Source organism: Camelus dromedarius, chromosome X (assembly GCF_036321535.1).
Source record: "Camelus dromedarius isolate mCamDro1 chromosome X, mCamDro1.pat, whole genome shotgun sequence".
Taxonomy (NCBI): Eukaryota; Metazoa; Chordata; class Mammalia; order Artiodactyla; family Camelidae; genus Camelus; species Camelus dromedarius.
In genome coordinates, this window is record NC_087472.1 from 69,662,464 (window position 1) to 69,685,156 (window position 22,693).

Below are 22,693 nucleotides of genomic sequence, written 5' to 3' on the forward strand. Positions count from 1 at the left end.
GAGAAATTATCAAAGTAATTGGTATACAGGCCTGGTCCGGTGTCTTGGGTCAGCTGTCTACCTCAGATGTCGTCTTCTTCTCATCCTGGCCTGGTAGCTTTTTCTGCATTTGGGCATTGTTTGAAGGTGAGCAGTGCTCTATAGGCGAGTGCACTGCAGGGGCAGTTTCTGATTGGAAATGAGTCCGAAAGTCCTTTTCCTTCAGCTTTCCTGTGTATGGTCTAGTTAATAGTACCTGATAAAAGGTCCTTCCATTCAGGTTGGAGACAGTTCTTTAAGTCATGCCTGTTCCAGTATGTATAAACCCCTGGCTGCAGGTCATGGGGCCTTGGAACTTTACCCAAGGATGGATTACTGAGCTTCAGAAACAAACCTAGAGTATCCTTTTAATAATTCAATTAAACTCTACAGCAATGTGACATAACAACAAGGAATGATCTGGGAAGTGTCTAGTAAATATAGACCTCAATTAACAAAACTAGAATTGAGTATCCACTAAAATGTAATCTTTTTCTCTCTAAAGTTACCCTCATTTTTCGCAAATATAGGCAAATCATGATTAATTTGTTTACAAGTTAAGTCTGATTATTTGATCATATAGGCTTTTTTTAAATTGGCTGTGTTGGAATTTTTAATAAGGAGTCTCAGTGCAGAATGTGAATAAGGCCAGGAAAGCCACGTCAAGGGCTTGTCATAGATTTCTGCCTTACAGATTTAGGTAAATTTTTTCTCTTTAAAATCCTTAAAATACCTTGAGATTTCTATATCTGTTAGGAGATGATCTTCCTCATTTGTCTGATAGAGCCACTGGGGACCTAAGAGTTTTTAGTCTCTTGAGGGATCAGGTAGAGGGAAAAGATAAATGTTCCAAGTCTGCTTACATGGGTATAATTTATCAAATTGGTGTGAATCATAACTAGTTTAAGGAGAAGAGTTTCTTTATGTCTGGGAAACAGGTTAAAAGCCATAGTATTTCAAAAAATCAAAAATTATAACCATATTCATCAGTTTACTCAGTCCCATGTAACTAATTCTTTTAATCAGAGTTTTCATTAGACCTTTAAAATTCCTTACGCAGTTTATTTAAGTGCTATAGTTTGAAATTTATTAGAAACCAGTACATCTCCTTGAAGAGAAAGCATTTTGCAAAATCATCAGAAGAAAACAATTAACTGTCTATTAATGACAAAAGATTTAACAGCATGTTTAAACACCGTTACACTATAATCAATAAAGAAACCTGGTCACAATAACCAGAATTATGACTGGTAACATTTCATATATACCAGAATTTTAGGGAGTCCATATAATTTCTTGAATATCTATATTAATAATACTTTCTCATACAATATAAACTAGGAAGATTTACTATTCATTTGGCAATACTTCCCATGTTATTTAACATGCCAAATGAAACTTACTAGTTTAAAATCTCTCTTTGGGATGTTCCAGGGGCCCTCAGTAGCATCCCAAAATTACCTGGAGATTAAAAGAACTTAAATTAGAAATTGATATTTGGGGAGCTTGTTAAAAGATTTCAAAACACTTCGTCAGATAAATGTATAGATCACTGTAAAGAAGTACTTATTAATTAACAAGAAAATATTTCAAAGGTAAAGGCAGAACAGATCAGTTAAGTGGTATAAGAAGCTTTACAATCTGTTACTGAAGGTGGATTAACATTTTAAGAAAATTTTGTCCTCTTAATAGAGAGAAAACCAAATCTATTCTTGTACCAGCTTACTTCTAAGATTCAGTTACTTTGCCCAAATTGATTCTAAACTTAGCCAATTCTGACCACGTACAAAACTCTTTCCTCGGGGTTCCTCTTCCACAAGCCTTCCACAGATTTCTATTCTCATATTAGTGTGTCCCTTATTTTCTCTTCCATTCTGAAGTAACCGGCTTCAGGACAAAGTCACTACTTTTCATTATCAAAGTATAATTCCATTCCTTATATCTCCCTTTACACATTTATCTTACTTTCCTAAGATACTGAGATCTTTCCCTTAATAATAGAGACTATTTCAGGGTGGCACCAACTATTTATTAATATTTCTAAACACCTTTAGTTTCTCTGTAAGAGGAAGTTAAATGTTAAGTAATTCATATTTGAATCTTATTTTATCTCAAAATGGCATAGCTATTTAATCAACTCCTCTCATTTAACTTAATTTAGCACAATTCTAGAATTTAAAGGTACCAAATATTTAGAGATTATCTCAAGCATACATTTTAAAAATATATTTTAAAGAATTTACCCAAAGCTCTCATCTCATTTGCATTTAATTTACTTAAAGTTTTATCACACCACATTACTATTATTTTTTTTTGACAAATCTGCAACACATATAACAGGATCTTATTTGACTTTCATTAAACCTAGGTACAGTAAGGGTGTTATACTTAATATTGATGACTTTAAAGGCTTCTATATTAATTAGAACATACTTAAACTAAACAATACCAAGTATTATCTTAATATTGAATATTTTCAAGTTTATGTGAACCTGAAGGTCAATTTGGTCAGTTTTTATTTTAAAAATACTTAATTTGTAAGCTCTTATTTTTTACGTCAATTAAGCAGAGCTCTTTGACTTTGATTTTTTTTTAGCCATAGAAATATCTCATATCTATAATGTATATGTAAGCTTATAAATAGAAAAAAGCTAAAGATTTCATAGCTTCACTTTACAACTTACCTATGAGATAGGTATAATAATAGTTGGAGTAAGCTGAATTTGCTTGCTCAAATCCCTAAGGCTTACTATTTTTGAAAAAGGCATTTAAGATTTCTTGACAAAGTCTGAAGGACCCGTCAGAGTTCTGAGTTCTAAAATGCGAAAAAATTTCTTTGGCCTTAAGTTTTATCTCGTTGAGCTAATTAGGCTCAGTCCTGGGTCACTGTTTGCTGTATTTACATTTCTGATCTACAAGACAAAGACACACGTTTCCAGTTCCCCAGAGAACTGCTCTGTCACCTAGGCCCAATTGTATCTCCTTAATTTGCTTTTTTGTATCAGTGACAAGAACTGTAAACAAAGAATTCCATGTTTTAAAACTTTAAGGTTTACTTTATCATGTCTTCCAAAGCTTGCATAAGGCATTTAGTAAGGTCTCTTTTCCTTGAGTTATTAAGTTAAACCCAGGGTAAACCTCTTATTATTTTTTTTTTGTTTATTAGCCACTGAATATTTGTTTTTATTCTTACGTTTTATTGGACGGCCCATGTAACTCTATTTGTTTCCATTAGTTTATTCAGTTACTATTTTCTGAGGGACAGATATGTGCCCAGCCTTATAATACCAAGAAGGGAAGCGTTTTTCCATTGAAACATATCTATACCACAATATAATTAAGCAAAAGGTTTATATAAAGCCAATTTAAATATACCAATTTTACAAACTTTTATCTCAATTTTATTAACTCTTATAACTTTAATTTTAATATTTATTAGGTTTAATCAATAATTCTTATTTATAGAAGGAGTGACAGAAGCCTTTTTCTTTTTTCTTTTTCTTTTCTCTTTTTCTTTTCTTTTCCTTTTGTGCACTGTATCTAATTTTATAGAAAAGTCTCTGGGATCACCAAGTTTAAATAAAACGGACTTGTTTGAACTTTAATTTTGGTGGGGCAGTAGTTGATCTCTTTGGTCTTTTTTTTTTTTTTTTTAACTTTACGTAGTGTAGTATCAAAACCTTGTATTTAAATCCAAAAATGTCCATTTTATTTATCTCATTCAAAATAACCATTTAAAAATATTTACCCATTTGGGATAAGCCCATAATCCTTTTTTTTTATTAAGAAAAAATCTTTAGACATTTTTACATTCCTTTTTCCAGTTACTCAACCTAATTAACATTAATTATTCTAAGTTTTTATTATCATCTCTAAAACCATTGATGGGAAAGGAAAAACACAAATGTAGCTTTTCAAAGCAGTTTCTTTTTATAACTAAGTTCTTAGGTTAACCATTAGATATATTTTTCTACTTTTAAACTTGATTTTAGTAGGTACCAATAAAACAGCTGTTTATAATGAGAGCTCTTTCACCTTTCACCAATTTAAGTTTTTCCAAATTAAAGGATCCATCATATGGCCATCCATTTATATATATATATAGTGATTTTAAACAAATAAGATGAAGAGGCTTTTCCAAATGAGAGTGGGGGTGTTGCCTAAATAAATTCAAAGTTCACTCTCCAAAAGGTAAGCCTTTGTCATCCAGGCTGATGCAACAAAGTTTAAGATGGCAAAATGCCTGAAAATTGGTACTATAAAAGGATTGTTGAGAATCCCAATTTATTTGCGTGGCCACCATATGTACACAATACTTGTACCTTTTGCGTGGCAGAGTCCAAGTTCTCCTTTAAAAAAAAAAGGAAACACATATACATACATACACAAACATCAAATACACAGAGAAAGATAAAACGTTTACATTTCAAGGACTAAGGAAGAGAAATCCAAGTTCCCCCTAAAGGGGTTTTTGTTTTTATGAGTTCAGAATTCCAAAAAATGTTTTTATCAGGCCTGGTTAGTTACTTTCAGAGTGAGATTTTTTTTTTTTAATTCCCAATTAAAGTTGTAAGTTTTGTACGTATATAAACCTGGCTGGGGTATTAGTTGGAGGCTGGCAATCTGTCATTTATTTTCGTTCCTTTTCTTTTCTGTTTTTGTTTTGTTTTTTTTTTTTTTTTTTTGAAAGTTCTATTCCCCATTGTAAGGTCGGGTTCTCAGAATAAAATTGCTAGTAAGTTTTCCCGCAGGGACAACTCTATGGCATGAAGTCTTTGCCTCTACCACTCCTGCAAGATTCTCTGTCACCCGAGAAAGCTGTTACCAGCTAGGGGAAGGGTCCCATTTTTGGAGTTGAAAGTTTCCTCCTAAGAGTTTTACTTTTATTCCGAAAAATTCAATGGAGGTAACCAAATTGAGGAAAGCATTAGACCAGCCTCTTACCTAACGACTCAGTCCTGAACCCAGTGTCTTTCAACTTGGACCCACTCGGAACGTCTCCACTGGGTATTTTCCTGGTATCTTTAAACCAGCCCCACATCGGACGTCTCCTCAAGGTGGGTATTTCCCGTTATCTTTCAACCAGGCCCCACCCAGTATGTCCCCACTGGGTGGGTAATGCCCCCCAGTATCTTTCAACTGGAGGGCCAGGTACCTGGATACACTGCCAAATAAAACTCAGGATCATCAACCAATATGGGAGATCCGAGAACCAGGAGAGACTCAACCAAATGCATCTGGACTCCCCGAGTAGGCGGATGGGCACAAAGGGCCACTGCTGGTACCAAGGCTCCGGTTACTCGGAGAGTTCAGGTGGAGAGAAGTCTGCTCTGGGTCCCTTCATGGTGTCCAAAACTGTTGACTGAAAAACATGTGCAGCCTAAAAGTTAAGAGTTATGTTTTATTTGGCGGGAGGACTCGAGCCGGGATGACAGCCTCTCAGAGCACTCTGAGGGACTGCTCCCAAGTGGTTGAGGAGGAGCTAGGATATATAGGAGCTTTAAAACAAAGACCAGGTAGTTGGAACAATAAAACATTGCTTGTTATCTAAAGAAAGCCAGGTGTCTCAAGTTAAAAAATTTAGTGCTTTTCTCTGTATGGGAAGAAGCAATCAATTGGGCTCACTGAATTCATTCTTTAGAAAAGCACCTAGCTATCTAGGGCAAGTATCCTGTCTTTTCTTATTCTGAGTCTGCTCAGAGGGCACCATTGTGAGTGGCTGTAGAGGCTGGGCTGCAGGCCTGTCCTTGCTGGGGGGTGGAGGCAGCTGCTGATGTCTTGGTATCAGCATTCATTGTTTACTGACATGGTTGCAGTATTTTCATTCACATTGTAGTATTTTCGTTCACAGACTGATTATGGATAATCTGGAAACTTGGAAAGGAACCGAGATGGAATTACTGCAGGTATCTTCTACTTTAATATGCTGTGTGCAAACATAAACACGGATGAAGCATACATTTGAATTTAGTGTTGTAGGGAAGGGTTTCTGCACATTATGGGAGAAGGCAAGGCAGAATTCCTCTTCTTTGTGGGCAGGGATGTGGGTCCACCTGTCTTTTCTGTAGCAGTCTCTGAGAGCAGTTTCTGGTAATTAACCAACATTGACAAACTGTGGCACATATTGCATTTAAGAGCTGGCCGGCTGCAAACGTGTGTATTGGACAGGTGGATTTCATAGGTAAGTAGTCAGGTGGATTGGAGAGAGACGTAGCCCAGGCCTGGGCTCAGATTCAGGTTTAAATCGCCATTTCCTCACCAAAGGGCCTTGGACTAGAGTGTAACCTCTCTTAACTTGTTGGTGAATCTGTGAAATGTGCATGATAATATTCGTTTCTTCCTGGGTTTCTTGTAAGTTGTAAACAGTATTATAACACACATGAAGCACTTAACAGGCACTTAGCAGTGTTCACTGTGTCCTTCAGCCCCACTTAGCGTGTGTCAGAGCCGTAAAGGCAGCATGAGTCTGTTGAGGACGCACTGGTAGCCTCCTGAATAGGTTGTGAATTTGGTGATTTCCTTTAATCCTTGTAACTGTATGTACCATGGGCCGTTATTTTCATGGACAGATGAGGAATCTCAGGGTAAAGAAGACTGTAATTTGCCCAATGTCAGGCCATAATTTTGGGTGCAGGGGCCTCGGTTCAGCATGGGCCCCTGGGCTATATGCCCTCTTGGTTCAGCACCAGAGCCAGAAGTGGGGTCACCTGCCTCCCAGCCCAGAATATCCAGTAGGCAACAAGACACACCTGGACATGTGCTGCTTAAGCAAAAGCTCCAGAGGGGAGGCACGTACTAAAGGGATAAACATAAAAACAGACGACTGCAAACTGTGATCAGCTCTGAGAAGGAAAGGAACACGCCTCGCCGTGCAGAGCTGGGAGCTTTCCCGTCGGGGCTGCTCTGGGGGCGTTCATCTCAGCTAAACAAGCTACGCTCCTACACCAAGGCAGGAAGGCAGGGCACGTGTGACCAGGTAGACTGGGTCTCGATGATCATACTCACTCGCCATTAAGCGGCAGCTGTCACGGGCACTTACCTAGTAAACAGATGTCGGCCATAATCTTCACGCACTTTGCTTGGTAGTTTTATTGGCCTCATATTAGAGATGAGGTAATTGAAGCTGGGGAAATTGCTGCATGCCCGTGATTACCGTGAAAATAACCCAACTGGTCTTTCAACCTAGACTGGTGATGGCTGTCATATCCCAGCCCTGTGAATGGCATTGTGTAGCTTCTCCCAAGTGGCCCAAATGACTGACATTGACTTTCTTAATTCGTAGGAAATGGTGTGTGACAATAAGAGAAAAAGGTAATAAGAAATTGTTTGGAAAAATAGAACAAAATCCAATACTTCCTCAGCTGGGGAAGCGCACCCAGTTTCACTCATCCCACTAACTGCCTGGCACCTCCTCCCTGCCAACTCCGTGTTCAGAAGCCACTCTGAGCCTTTGAAGAACATTTTGCCTCATGACACTGTTGACTATGTCCTGCGACCTCTCTGTCCCTGGTTAACTCTCTCTTGAAAGCCATTTAAATTTTATGCAGGCTCCTCCACTCAGATGTAAGAATAGCCTCTTTAAACTTCTTGATGCAGCTCCTTAATGAAGATCTTGCGAAGGAAACCTAGCCAAAACCTGGGATGTATGCACATAGTGACTGTAACCTCAGCACTTTGTGAAGTTCAGAATCAGAGGGGTGGGAGACTCAGGAAAGGTATTTTAAGGTAGAAAGGGGAAAGTGAAAGGACACAGGCTGTGTGAGACTGAAACATCTCGGTCCCAGCCAGCAAGGCACCTGCGTTCAGGATGGTGTGTGGGGAGTGCAGAGTTCTCGCAAAGAAAGAAGTGGTGGGATAGGAGGGAGAACAGTTAGGTTGTTGACTTGGGAAGGAAAAAGTGGGCTGAATATTTCCTGGTTGAACAAGAGGACTGTGACATGATGTGCTTGTATTTTGGAGAGAAGGGATTTGTGGGGACAGGCCTAGGGAGAACGTTCTCTGGCTGGGGAGTCAGCACAACAGGGAACCACAGAGAACCGGCCGACCCCAAGGCCCCTGCTGGGGGAGTGGCTGTCCGCCAATTTGAGCCCTGGTAGCTGCTTCTGTCCCTTAGCTGGGGCCTCAGAGCTCCCTTCACAACCCAGTCCTGTTGATACAAGAAAACAGATGTGGGCCATGAGAAGGGCTGTATCCCAGGCTTTGGTTGAGCCCCTGGAATGTGCCCCACCAGACGTGGGTCCTTGGCTTCCTGCAGGAAAGAATTCAAGAGCAAGCCACTGTTGAGTCAAGGTAGATTTATGCAGAGAGATACATTGAAAGACAAGAGAAAGGCCACGAGGTGTGGGGGCTGGGTGCTCAGATTAAAAGTAGGTACACACTCCACAGACAAGAGTGTGGGCCTTCTCCGAAGAGGGAGAGAGAGGGGTGACCGCGAGGCGGCGCTGTGTTGCTGGTTTTCTTGGGCTTGGTGGTTTCATATGCTAATAAGTAGAACGACCAGCCTAAGGGCAAAGGGATGGAATTCCCAGGGATTTGGCCATTTCCCACCCTTTGACCTTTTGTGGCTAGCCTTGGGACTGCCATGTTGCTGGAGGCGTGTTATTCACCATGTTACTATTACAATGGGTGTATAATGAAGCTCAAGATCTGCTAGAAGTTAAATCTCTTCATCCTGAGCCTCAAGGCCTATTGGGGGTTGAATCCTTCACCATTTTGATGTTAATTGCTGTGGCCTTCCTTGAATGGCTGTGCTCTGCCCCCTTCCATCCTGTCTCACTGTGATGACACAGAGAGAGCAAAGGCCGGTCCCTGCCTGTGCTCCTGCTTTTAACATTGGGAAGGTTGGGGTGGGCTGAGGATGACTCTGAGTGGTGAGAAGGATGTTTCAGATTTTCGCACGTGGGATGTGGGGACCTGCCAGCAGCCACCGCAGATTTATCTCACGGGCATTATCGCTTGTGTCACTCATCTTTTTCTATTTTTCTTTTTTTTTTTTTTTCAGTATTTAATCTAAATTTAATATCAGGTTTTTTTTGGAAAGAAATTTCTCTTTTTCTTTCCTTTGGGGCTCTTTTTGGGGCATAGGTAATTAGGTGTATTATCTGTTAGTGGAGGCCCTGGGGCATGAACTCAGGACCCCGTGCACGCTAAGCACACGCTCTACCACTGAGCTCTACCACCCACCACATCATCTTGTTCTTTTTGCTTTAGCTGCCAAGAATCTTACAGCTGAATTTCTAGTCGGCCTTTAACACTTACCCTGACTTCATGGCATCCATTTTTATGACTTTACCTCCCCCTGATTTCATTTAAGTATTGAATCTCCATTTTCTCTTCACTCTCACTTTTGTCTTTTTGTTGTTGTGGTTGTTAAGCTGTGTTTAAAAAATTGTTTAATTTCTCTTTTAGCAGGAGGCTGAAATTAAATAAATATGTAAACAAACTTATCACACTTAAATGCTTTTATACATTCTAAGCTGTTAAGTAGTTACTTAAAAACTGAATTGAATACTAAATTTGTAACTTTTTTAAATTATTTTTTTAATTTTTTATAAATGTATAGCTGATTTACAATATGATATAAGTTTCAGGTGTAGAATAGATGCACAATATTTAATGTTATGCTCCATTTATAGTTGTTGTAAAACATTGGCTATATTCCCTGTGTTGTAAGATACATCCCTGTAGGTGTTTATGTTACATGGAGCAGTTTGTATAAGAAAGTTGGTTAACTCAGAGTCTGGGGCGTGGCTGTGTCTGACCCAGGTTCACGGTCACCCTGCCTTTCAGAGCCCAGGTACTCACTTCTGTCTGCAGGGGAGCAAGTGGAGGCAGCTCTCATCAGCACTGGCATCACTCTCTGAGTGGCAGTGACAGCAGTGACTGTCTGTGGACGTGCAAAGTGTTGTTCCAGGAGCTTTACATGCATTTCTTCATTTAATGATTAAAGCCCTCCTGTGAGGAATCGTTTTATGTTTTTAATGAATAATACATTTTATTTTGATATTGATAGACTTCAAACCTCCGGAAAATTTACCAGAATAGTACAATAAATGCTTAGATACAGTTGACCTAAAAGGGCAATATTTGGCTTTTTGTGTCTGGCTTATTTTAGCATAAAGTTTCAAGGTTCATCCATGTTGCAGCCTGAATCAGTACTTTATTCTTTTGGTTTGATAATATCCTTTTTCTTTTTTTTTCGTTTTTGGTCTATTTAAAAATATTTTCATTGAATTCTAGTAAGTTTATAATGTTGCATCAGTTTCTTGTGTACAGCACAACACTTCAGTTATATAGGAACATACCTGTATTCATTTTCATATTCTTTTTAAACATACGTTACTATAAGGTATTAAATATATTTTCCTGTGCTATACAGTATAAACTTGCTGTTTATTCTATACATACTCAGTATCTGCAAATATTGAACTCCCAATTTATTCCTTCCCACACCCTCTGCCCTCTGGTAACCATAGTTTGTTTTCTATGTCTCTGTGTCTATTTCTATTCTGTAGAAAAGTTTATCTTTTTGTTTGTTTGTTTTTTGTTTATTTTTTTTAGATTCCACATGTGAGCGATCTCATATGGTATTTTTCTTTCACTTTCTGGCTTACTTCACTTAGAATGACATTCTCCAGGTCCACTGATGTTGCTGCAAATGGCATTATTTTATTATTTTTTTATGGCTGAATAGTAGTCTATTGTACAAATATACTACAACCTCTTTATCCAGTCATCTGTCAGTGGAAATTTAGGTTGTTTCCATGTCTTGCTATTGTAAATAGTGCTGCTCTGAACATTGGGGTGTAGGTGTCTTTTTGAATTAGGGATCCTTCTGGATATATGCCCAGGAGTGGGATTGCTGGGTCCTATGGGAGGTCAATTTTTTGTCTTTTGAGGAACCTGTATAGTGCTTTCCACAATGGCTCCACCAAACTGCATTCCCAGCACAGTGTAGGAGGGTTCCATATTCTCCACAGCCTCTGCAGCATTTATTGTTTGTGAACTTCTGGATGATGGCTATTCTGACTGGTGAGAGGTGGTACTTGATTGTAGTTTTGATTTGCATTTCTCTGATAATGATATTGAGCATTTTTTCATGTGCCTATTGGCCATTTGTATGTCTTCATTGGAGAAAAGTTTGTTTAGGTCTTCTGCCCATTTTTGGATTGAATTGTTTGTTTTTCTTTCTTATCAAGTGTAAAAGCTGTTTACATATTCTGGGAATTAGGCCCTTGTCAGCCTCATTTATTGCAAATATTTTCTCCCATTCCATAGGCTGTCTTTTTGTTTTGCTTACTGTTTCCTTTGCTGTGCAAAAGCTTGTAAGTTTAATTGATCCCACTTGTATATTTTTGCTTGTATTTCTATTGCTTGAGTAGACTGCTCTAGGAGAACATTGCTGAGATATATGTCAGATGTTTTGCCTATGTTTTCTTCTAAGAGGTTTATAGTCTCTTGTCTTCGTGTTTAAGTCTTTAAGCCATTTTGAATTTATTTTTGTCTATACTGTGAGGGAGTAGTCTAACTTCATTGATTTACATGCAGCTGTCCAGTTTTCCCTACAGCATTTGCTGAAGAGGCTGTCTTTACTCCAGTGTATGTTCTCACCTCCTTTGTCAAACATTCAATGACCAAAATTTTGTGGGAGTATTCTTGGTAATTTTCTTTATCCATTCATTGATTGATGGATATTGTTTGTAACTTTTGGCTACTCTGAGTGATACTGCTATGAATATTGATGTGCAAATTTTTGTGAGAATATGTTTTCATTCTGTTGGCTGTACAGTTGGCCCGCCATATGTGTAGTTTCCACTTCATGGATCCAGATGGCTGATTGTAAAGGGACTCGAACATCCTTGGATTATGGTATCCAGGGTGGGGGGTTCCTGAAACCAACCCCCCGAGGATACTGAGGGATGACTCTATACGTAGGAGTGGAATTGCCGAGCCATATAACTCTAACCTTTTGAGGAAACACCAGACTTCTCCAAAGAAGCTGCACCACTGTCCTTTCCACTGGCCATATATGAGGTTTCTCTGCCTCCTGAACGACACTTGTTTTTGTCCATGTTTTGATTATAACCATCCTAGTGGGTGTAAAATGAGAACTCATTTTGATTTTGATTTGGCTAGTGATGCTGAGCATCTTTTCATATGCTTTTTGGCCATTTGTGTATCTATTTAAATCCTTGGCAAATTTAAAAATTGGGCCAATTTTCTTTGTATTGTTCAGTTGTAAGCATTTGTTATATATCCTGGATACTAGTCTCTTATTAGATACATGCTTTGCAAAATTTTTCTCCTATTCTGCAGATTGTCCTTTCAGTTTAGTTTTCTTAACATTAAAACAATTTCTTTACAGGGGAGGCAATTAGATGTATTGATTTATTTTATTTTTCTTGCCAAGCACGCACTCTATCACTTGAGCTACCCCCTTCCCCTGTCATTTCACTTTCTTGATGATGTCCTTTGTAAGAAAAAGGTTTTAATTTTGATGCAGTCCAGTTTATCTGCTTTTATCTTCTATCACTTGTGCTCTTCGTATTGTATCTAGGAAACCAAAGCCTATCCTAGGACCACAAAAATTTATACTGTGTCTTCTTTTAGAAAGTTTATAGGTTTGTTTTTATGTTTCTGTCTGTGATCCATTTTGAATTAAATTTTATTTGTTATATAAAATATGGGGGTCCAGATTCCAGATTCATTCTTTTGCCTGCAGATACCCAGGTGTCTCTGCACCATTTGTTGAATAGACTATTCTTTCAGTGGAGTGTTGTTGGCACTCTTGTGAAAAACTGACTGTAAATGTAAGTTTTTTCCCCCTGGGTTTTTATTGTGTCTCATAGATTTATTTATCCAAACTTATGCCAGTACCATACTGACTTGAGTACTATAGCTTTTTAGTACCCTTTTAAAGTGAGTCCTCCAAATTTGCTCTGCTTTTTCAAGATTGTTTTGGCTGACCTGGGCCCCTTGCACTTCCATATGAATTTTGGGATCAGTTTTTCAATTTTTCCAAAGAAGTCAGCTGGAATTTTGATAGGGATTCCACTGAATTAGTAGATAACTTTGTGGAGTCTTAACATTTTTAACAATATTTTCTACCATTCCATGAAATTGGGATGTCTTCCATATATGTAAATCTTTTAAATTTCACTTCGGTGATACTTCAAAATGTTCAATGTTCAAATCTTGTAAATTAATGTTAAATATATCTCTCATTTTATTTTTAATGCTGTTGTAAATGGAAAGGCTGAGCTTCTTAAGGGTCAGACTATATATCAATTTGTTTATTTCTAGGATTCCTACACAGCAAATACCCTAGGTTTATATTTGCTACACAAATCTATCCACAACTCTTCCCATCCACTTGTTATAAGGACCCAAGACCCAAGTTAAGCTACCTGAACACCTACGTGGAAGTGAAAAATGAGTCCATTGGGTGGGGCTTTGTGCAGATGATACTGAGAGCTTATTCAGGTTGGCTTCATGTTAATTTCTTTAAACAATCCTTTTAGTGTATATAGTCAGGTACATTAAGAACATGCCCTTTTGATGTGCAGAGGAGCTAAGACTATCATTTTCAAATAATTTCTAGTGAGAGTGTTGTACTTGAAACCTAATTTGCATCAATCTTTGAAGATTTATGTTTCAGGAGCTTTGACTAAGGAATACATGTCTTTATTCAATGACAACTAAATGCTCAAGCAACATGTAAGAGTTTGAGCAAACTGCCCCCGCCCCGTAGTGCTGGTTGGCTGCAGCTGTAACTGGAGTCAGCGCTTACCTATGCCAGTACGCTAGCGCTGATCTACTCAAAGGGGTTCGTCCAACAGTTTGTCAGTAGTCTGTTGGACAAAGCCATAAAACATTGATTTAAGGTTGCTGGAATGGAATCTATTCTTATTAATATTAAGTAAGCACATATTGAGTGCTTACTGTATGTTGGGAATTGTCCCTCAGCCTCACATGAATATTATTTCTCTTAAAACCACACATATTGTCTTGTAATTCTCACTTTACAGATAAAGAGACTGAAAATTAGGTCTTCTCTCTTTTGGGGGGAGCTCATTATCAATGACGGGAAGTTGTAAGGGAAAAGATACTGATTCATCCTGAGAAAACATTTTTCTGAGAGTCAGCAATGAAGAGGGTGACCACTGAAGAAGGTGATCATTGTTCGAGTGCGACGAGCCCCGGGTTGTACGGAGTCAGCATCCTTGTCCTGGACAAGGCACGTTTAGAGCTGCTTGGTGAGTGAGGAGATGCCACCGCACAAGGAACGCTGATGCCCGGCCGTTGGGCTGTGCTCAGGCCCGGTGGGGCTTTCTCCTAAGGGCAGTGGACCGTCATTGACAGATTTTAAGTAGGGGAGTAGGGTGCTCTCATAGATCACTTTTGTCTTGTAGAATGCTTGGAAACATTTAGAAGGCTTGGCAGGAGGTGATGTGGTGAGTCAGAGTAGAGTGGCTGCGAGGTGTAGCAGTGTTCAATTTTCAAGTTGTTTTCAGTCCCAGGTTTGTGGCTCAGTAGCCATGTCACTTTGGGTGATGCACTCAAGGAAGTGAAACAATTTATCTAATCAATTAAAGCAGTGATGTACCGACTTCCCAGGACTGCTGCGGAGATCCAGTGAGATAACATGTGCACAGTGTGCAGCGTGGTCCCCAGCACAGAGTCAGTGCTGAGTGAGTGCCAGTGAGTACCTGATAGGACAGGCGTGGGTGGTGGGACTCATTACTGAGGAAATTTGGGCCCTGAAGGAGGGGTCCAGGCACATCTGTGAGTGATGGGCCTGAGCTGGGAGAGGCAGGGAGACCTTGCCCCCAGACCAGGGGCCCTGGGCAGGACGGCTATGGGAGGAACACCGTCAAGTCAGCTCTGTGCAGATGGAGATGGAAGTGCCCTTGAGATACCTAAGTGCAGTGTCACGAGCGCACAGAGGAGGTCTGGGCCCAGGCTGTGCATTTTCCTGTAATCTCAATCCCTGAGGATGCCGAGGTATTGATCCCTGAACGTGAAGGCATACTTTACAGGACAAGTGAATAGTAGTATCATCTCTGTCATCAAAGCTCACGTCTCTTTATTCATCACTCACTTTGTTAATTGGGTACTTACAGAGCTCACTTCACCGCCCTCCCCTGGGCTCAGGCTCCACAGTAAAGAGCTGGTGATCCTCCCTCTTTTCCAGAAGAAGACACATTATCTGGTAGCCTTCTATACCTCGCCAGATTTAGAATTTTAGTTTGTTGTTTTAATTCTATTTTCTGTTGGCCATCTCCTGACAGAAGAGAAGATTTACCTCATGGTCATGTTTCAATTAGCTGTTAGTGAGAATTGCTGATCTAATCCATACTGTATGTATTTTATTAACTTTTTTAGAGTATTTATCATTTTTCTGTCTTTGCCCTTTAATTTTGTATGGCCCTTCAAGGCTCTATCCTATTTGGGGCCTTATTTTTTTTTAATTAAAAAATATCTTTTAGCAGTTAAGAAAACAATGGCAAAGAAAAAATGCACATGATTCCTAAATTTAGAAAATATCTAGTGTGTTTTCTTTCTCAGCAATGGAGGGTTCTAGAAACTCTTGAAAACCTTCATTACAGAAGTTCCTTAAAATGCTGATTAAGAAAGAAAACCTTCCTTCCTCATCTTTCAAGCTGCACAGCTAATTGTCAAGAAAATGAGGGGAAATCCTCAGAAGCCAAGGCAAATCAGAAAGCAGGGATTCTGGGAGATAAGCGAGCCTTAGAAGCCCTGGGGTGCCAGTTGGCTCCTGAACTGAGTTTCAGTTGCCTTGACAGGAGGGCAGGAAGTGAGCCCCACACCTCTCACACTGGGAGTTGGATGACCGATCATATTTCAGGCCAAGCCCATCCCTAGAAGCCTGGTTTACTAAAGGGTGAACTAGGAAAAAAAATTACTCAAGGCAAGAAATTAAGGAAATTCAATTTTGTTGGAAGAGGGGAAAAATAACAAATCCAAAGTAAGGATATAGTTTAAAGCTGTTCTGGCATGAGAGTGACCACATACTCCTGGCAGAAAAGCACAGCTACTCCTGGAATGAGAAGTTGTGTTTTGAAATAATCAGTGAACAGCCATTCAGAAAAAGGCCTCCAGAGTCTTGTGGATCAAGATACTGGACCGCAAACACCTCTCTTCGAAGGTCTCATTCAAATAACCAGGAAGGTTTTAAAGGAAAGAAGCCATAATCATAGTTGTATTTATTGACATTACTATATGCTAGGAATTCAGAGGTGACTATGGAGTTGTCTCCTCTTTTATGGACCTTACTTTCTCTTTGGGGAGACAAACTGCCATAGGTGGGGAGCTTGGTGGAGGGAGGTGTTAGTCTGTTGTAATTAGCCAGGAGAGGAAATTAAGAAAGCAGTGAAGGGTGGGTGAACTTTTTAGCTGAGGACAGTCTTGTTCAGTTGGCTTTTAATTGCAGGCTCGATGAGTTGTCACTGGAGGGAATTGATCTTACAGAGGATGGACTTAGCTCAGGCCTCTTTAGAATGGACAAGTGAACCTGGAGAAAGACAGTCAAATCTGTGCAGACATTAAAGTTCACTTGAATGTGCTCCATCCCTGAGCCAAACTTATGACAAATATGCAGCACTTCTTGAGGACAGAGAAGTGGTTTTTAAGGTTCTCCAAGAATGAATCCCAGGGAACCGAGATGGCCAGTTGTCAAACTGTGACTTTGCTCTTTGGACGGTGTACCCACCATGGGTATTGGCCTTTTATAGGTTTCCATTTCTCTTTAATACATGTCAGGTGATGAGGACGTGGGCACAAGTGTTTGACACCTTGTCGAGGTGACTTTGGGTACCTGCCTAGAAGCACGGTCACAGTTGTGGCTGCGTCATACATCTTGCCGGCCATCCCGTTCCCCGGCTCCGTGATCACGGCTGAGTGGTTCCTTGTTGACCTGTCTCCTCTGTGACATCATAACCCATGAAAAGACCGGAGCGTATTAACTTGGCTTTGTTAAAGTCAAAGGAACAGATCTAATATGGAGTCAGATTTGTTCTTTCCTATTTCAGTAGTGCCATGGAGAAGGCATTTTGGGCAGCTTTTTGTAGGGTCCTTGAGGCTTTCTCTCTCAGCCTCTGGGCGCCTCTATTGAAAACCCTTCATAGCTGTCTGGCCTGCTGGAAAACCACTCTGACTGTTTTGCCCTGAAGATGTGTTCTGTTTATAACTCATCTCTACTCCTTGGAAAACAACTCAATAAAAACTCAGTTGGTTTTCCACCAGCCATGGGCAGGGGTGAGGGACAGCATGTTATTATTTCATAAAATAATAATATAATAATAATAATTATAATTATAATAATTAAAGAAGTCTTAAAACAGCACTGGGCACATAGGAGAGAGTCAATAAATGCTTCCTGGCTTAAATCAAAAGTGATAACTCAGTGATTCCATGGCTGCTGTATTTGCTGAGCTGGTTACTTCTTTGATCCATTACACTTTTTTTTTAACTGAAAAAGAAATACATGCATATGGTTAAAAAAATTTTCAAACAGAGCACAGAAATACACAATTGAAAGAAGTTTTCCCTCATCCTCTGTTCTTTCAGCCCTCCCTGGAGATGCCACTGTTTACTATCCTTTGTGTGCTTTTCCAGATATGTATGCACATTCCCACCTATGTATGTAAATTCCTTTAAAGTTTTAGTTATTTTTAACTTAAAGGGATTTAAATCCCCAAGTGGCTTCTGGCCCGGTGATAGAAAAGAACAAATCTGACTCCATATTAGATCTGTTCCTTTGACTTTATCTCTGTGCTCTGTCTCCTAGGCTTCATCTTGCTTGTAAAACAATGTTGCCTACAGCCTGAAATATACAGGAGAGCCTATTCTGAAGGCTCTGACCTTTAAGGATATTTAACACTTTTTCATTCATAAAAAGATAACAAGTTGCAGAATAGAAAAGAACGTTTGTTTTGTTGGAGGTTTACAGAGATTTGACCCAGGCAGATAGCTGCAAGAACAAAGGATTCTAACAACAAAGAATTCCTACACCAAGAAGTTTGCAACAACCAAGCACGTAGGAAAGGAGCCTGAATTCTGACTTGGGGAGATGGTTTTCCAGGACATTAGTTTGCCATCTAGGTCTACAGAAACTTGCTATTCCATGCCCCAACACCTGGTCTCCCAACTTATTGGCCTGTCCTGCACTGAGGAGAATGAATTTGGACTCGGTAACTCTCCTATCTACCTAGCAAGCTGGGCACTGGAACTGAGGACAGCTCTCCCACACCCAGGGACCTACTGTGAGCCTTTGACTGTCCCACTGGGGTGGGGTGTGGTTTACCCAGGAGGGATGGGGACTATACACCAACACTCAGGCAGTCTGCTCTGTCTGGGGCTCTGATCTTGTACCTCCCGCTCCCCGCCAGCCCAACACCTGGGACAGTGGAGCTAAGGCAGAGATCGTGCCTGCCTGTTTCCCAGCGTGTAAAAGGGGAATATGTACTCTTCCCAAGGTAGTTCTGAGCGACAACACCTGCGGGTGCTTGGTTCCCAGAGCAACAGGAAACCAAGCTCCGCGTGGGGGCAACGGGTATGACCCCCGTAGGGGTTCTGCAGAGTCATCAGCTAGAGGGCTGGACCAGGGAGGTAAAACTTGAGCTGCGGGCCTTGAAGGGTTAGAGAAGGGTACAGAGGCAGGACTGCTTGCCTCCTTCGGGGTGCCCCCAGAGGTAAAGCTTTTTCTCTCCATCTCCGCTACTCCCCTCCCCTCTCCAGATCCCTCCCTTCTCTCTGCCCCTCCTGTCCATCTGTCTCCCTCCACTTTTCCCCTCCTCTCCTCCTCCTCCCATCTTCTCCCTCCCTCGCTGCCACAGCTTCTCTGGCAGAACCCAGAGAGGATCAATGGCCCTCCTGCGCATGCGCAGTCGGTGCCAGCTGGACCGCGGGTTGGAAGCTCCAGCTCCGATCCGGGGCCGGGGCCTCTGGCTGTGGAAGTGCAAGGTGGGGGCTCCCGGGAAAGGGGTCAGGCGGCTGCGGGAGGGCAGTCCGCGTGTCACAGCCCGTGAGGGCTCGAGTCAGCGTGTGTTCAGCTGAGGGGCTCGGGCCAGTCCCCTCTGCCCGCGCCACCAGCCCGGCGCCCCGGCCATAGCTGTCCAGGGCCAGGTGTGCACCTGCCGCCTCTCGCCCCAGCCAGGCTCCCCTCAGTCCGCGGCTGGCGTCCCCTTCCCCTCTCCCGCACGCGAGTCCTCTCCTCCCGGGCTTCCTCTCCTCGGCCGCCGACCCGTCCCCGTCCCTGGGCGGGCTGGGTCTGCCGACCCAGACGGGGGCGGGCGGCTGGGGCTGGGGCTGGCCTCCGAGCGGGGCTGCAGCCCGCGTCACCACCCCAACCCCGCTTTCCCTGCCCCGCGACCCCGGGGCTGCCCTCCTCTCCCTTTCCCGCTCCCTGAGGACCAGCTCAGCGGCGTGGGCACTGCTCCCCGGGCTGAGAGCCTCTGGCTGTAAAGCCCAGCTTCTCCTGGGGGAGTCGAGAATAGGGAGCGCCAGTGCTGAGCGAGCTTCCGTCTCCTCCCTCAGTGTTTCTGCCCTAGGTAAGTACCTTGAACACTTTCAGGTGTTGTGATGGCGGTGCTTGTTGATGTCACGTGTTTTTATAGTGAGAGGGATTACAGTGCTGAAAGCAGGGCTTGGTTCAGTTAAAAATGAGCTGAAGGCATGAGGCTGTGACATCCTCCTTCCTTCCCTCTCCCAGGGTGAAACGTGTGACCCTCGATTTTAAAAAGATAGTCACAGTCCCTAACTAGCCCAGCCCAGCTAGTGTGTGTTAACAGGAACAGAACCACCAGAGGCGTTGGAGACCTAGGGACATTGCAGTCCTAAAGAGTTCCTGGCACAGTTTGGTTTGTTTTGGTTTTTTGTTTTTCTTAAATTGTGGGGCAGACTAGTTGTATAGAGGGGAAAATAATTGTCAAGAAATATTTTTTCATATAACAGCTTTATTGTGATATTGTTCACACACCATGAAGTCCATCCATCTAAATGGTACAATTCAGCAGCTTTTAGCATATTCACAGTTGTGCAACCATTATTATTCCAGAACGTTTTCATCACTTCAGAAAGAACAGTGGAAATGAATGACCTATCCACCCCTCTCCAGTGGTGGTTCTAAACAAGTTTCTTGGCTATTCCTGACCATAAATTAACTTGTTACATTCCATGAAAAATCTGGTAGGAATTCTAATCAGAATTGCATTGAATCTGTGTATCAAAACAGGAAGAATTAATGTCTTTATGGCATAAACTTCTTCTACCCATGCATATATCTGGGACCCTATCTTTTCATCTGTCCAGAGCCTGGCCCATAGGATGTCCTCACTAATTTTTGGGCTTGTGAATGATGAGATTCTATACATCGTTAGTTGCAACTGTAGACTTTCACAGAAGAGAAAAGTAACCTCAGTGAAGCCAAGTGACTCTCTGATGGTCAGAAAGAGTGACAGTCAGTGCTGGAGTGATCCAGTGGACTTGGTGCTTGCAACCAGAATTCTCCACCACCTACAGCTAAGGGGATTACAGTGTTCTTTTATTTTTTCTTAATGGCGTTGCTTTTATTTTTACTTATTTTTTTAAATTATTTTTTATTGAAGTGTAGTCAATTTACAATGTTAGTTTCAGGTGTACAGCAGAGATTCAGTTATAAACATATGCATATGTATATACATATGTTTTAGATTGTTTTTAGTACAACTCGTTACAAGAAATTGAATATAGTTCCCTGTGCTATATAGTAGGTCCTTGTCATTTATTTTATATTTATTAATTTGTATCTGTTAATCCCCCCTTTCCTGCCTGCTAACCACAGTTTGCTTTCTATGTCCATGAGTCCATTCCTAGCAGCAGCGTTTTTCATAGTAATATATGCTGGTTGGCTGCTTTCAGTTTCAGTAATTCCATCTTATATGTGGGCACTTTTCTTCTGGTGGGCCTTTATGTGGTTTGCAAACGTGGTAATAGAGATCTGTATTTGGGAGTACTTCAGGTCTCATGTAGTCCCTGGTACAGAGCGCCCACTGAGCTGATGCTTGAACTGGGGAAAAAAGCACAGTAAATGTTGGAATTTCCACTATGGTTGAGACTTCCAGATTTCTATAACCTGTTTAGCCCACCTTAATTTTGGCTGCACCCATACTGGGTAATTTGGTGGAACTTCATGGTATGGTGGTGTAGAGACAGGGCCTTGTATGCTTCTTCTCTTTCCTTTTTCTAACACGCATTCTCCTGGGCCTTCCAGATCCTCCCCCAGAAGTGCCCAGGCCTGGCTTGGTGCTGCACTGAGGCAATATTTGTTAATAAGGCCCTTTCCTCATCTCTTCTGAGCCTCCGTTTCCTTCTCTGCACAATGAGGGCTTAGACTAGATAAGTGCTTTTCAGTTTCTTTTAAAGCCATGTTTCCTTTGAGAAACAGAAAACGCGAATCTCTCCTCCCATCCCAAACCTTTAGATTTTGATGCGTCCTCCAAGGAGTGACATAGCTCTTTGTGGAAAATTGATGTGATTGTGATTCCAGGTGGCACAGAAAAGACTCTTCAGAGATTTCCTGCAGGGAGAGGGCAGGAAAGGGGCAGTATGTCACACTTTCTAGTGTGAGCACTGGAGCAGGTGCTTGGGTTTAAATACGGTGTCTGACGTGGCCTCTCTCTAATCTTGTACAATGTGATAAACCTCTCTCCCTCAGTTTCTTAATGTGTCAAGTTGGGGTGATAATATTTTAGGGCTTTTGTGAAACATTATACACATAAGCCATTTGTGTCTCGGTAGAAACAAGACCTGCTAGGGAGTCAGGGATTTCTTTAAAAAAAAAAAAAAAATCTTGTCCATAGTAGTCTGTCTGTGTGCATTTTGAAGTTCCTAGAGAGTGAGGGTTGAGTCTAAAGTCCATCGTGGGACAGGTGGCCCATTGGTCTGTGTGCCCTAGAATGCCCCCTCCTCCCCAGTCCTCTTCCTCTCAGTCCAGGATGAAGTTCCCTAGTAGATTTACACAGAGGTCTTGTGGAAATGGCTTTTCATTTTATTGTTTCACCAAGAAGGGCTGCCATCATGATCTCTGTGGTCAGGTTTTGGTGACCTGAAGGCTATGCAATTGGGGGTTTCTACTTAATAAAAAGAAAAAAATTACAAATACAAAATTAGACTTGGGTGGTGACAGGGGCTCTTAGAAGTTGGGACCATTAACTTTGTTAGCTTCAGGTGCAGTGGCCTCTAGCCAGGAGGACCCATCCTCGTGCTCTGAAGTTGGAAGGACCAGTGGGTTCAGTGGGAATGTTAACTGAGTGTATCTCATGGGCTGGGCATTGTCCTATTTGTACTGTGTGTTCCTTATTTGAGACAGTGAGCTCATTTAACCTCAATAGCCTCTTTAAATAATTAGAATTTTTTATTTTGAGATGTAATGTAGATTCCCATGTAGTTGTAAGAGATAATATGGAGAGGGCCTATGGACTCTTTGCCCAATTTTCCTTAATGGTTCCATCTTGCAAAGTTGGGGTACAATTCATTACTGACTCACTAACACTTTGAGGTTTGTGTTATTGCCCTCATTTAGATTCATGATTAAACTGGGGCTTAGAGAAGCACACAGGCCTGTCCAGGTCACCCACATGGTTAGTGTAGAGTCGGGTGGAACTTGGGCTTGGGA

General features: G+C 41.4%; 1 protein-coding gene across 2 annotated transcripts in view; it reads left to right on the forward strand.

The window, feature by feature from the left end:
• Positions 1-19,181: 19,181 nt before the first annotated feature.
• LOC116154884 (trafficking protein particle complex subunit 9-like) overlaps positions 19,182-22,693 on the forward strand; it is a 57,365-nt gene continuing 53,853 nt past the window's right edge. For both annotated transcript variants that reach the window (XM_064483097.1, XM_064483098.1), the window contains exon 1: positions 19,182-19,589. The gene's annotated coding sequence lies outside the window, so the exon portion shown is untranslated. The remainder of the gene's footprint in view (positions 19,590-22,693) is intronic.